The sequence below is a fragment of the Galeopterus variegatus genome, unplaced genomic scaffold, assembly GCF_000696425.1.
Source record: "Galeopterus variegatus unplaced genomic scaffold, G_variegatus-3.0.2 Scaffold2230, whole genome shotgun sequence".
Taxonomy (NCBI): Eukaryota; Metazoa; Chordata; class Mammalia; order Dermoptera; family Cynocephalidae; genus Galeopterus; species Galeopterus variegatus.
Genome location: NW_007728341.1, coordinates 264,608 through 264,849, shown reverse-complemented (window position 1 = coordinate 264,849; position 242 = coordinate 264,608).

The window sequence follows — 242 nt, the reverse complement described above, 5'->3', positions numbered from 1 at the left end:
CCCTCTTAGCAGTCACTGTGGGGGCCAAATTTCTAATACATAAAACTTGGGGAAACACAATTCAAGGTTCAGTGAATTTTAGGGGGACATAATTCAGTCCACGGCAGGTCCAACTTAAACTACACCTTAGACCAACTGGACCTGGCCCACATCTACAGAACATTTCATCCAACTACACAATACATATTCTTCTCATCAGCATATGGAACATTCTCCAAGATAGACCACATGTTAGGTTACAA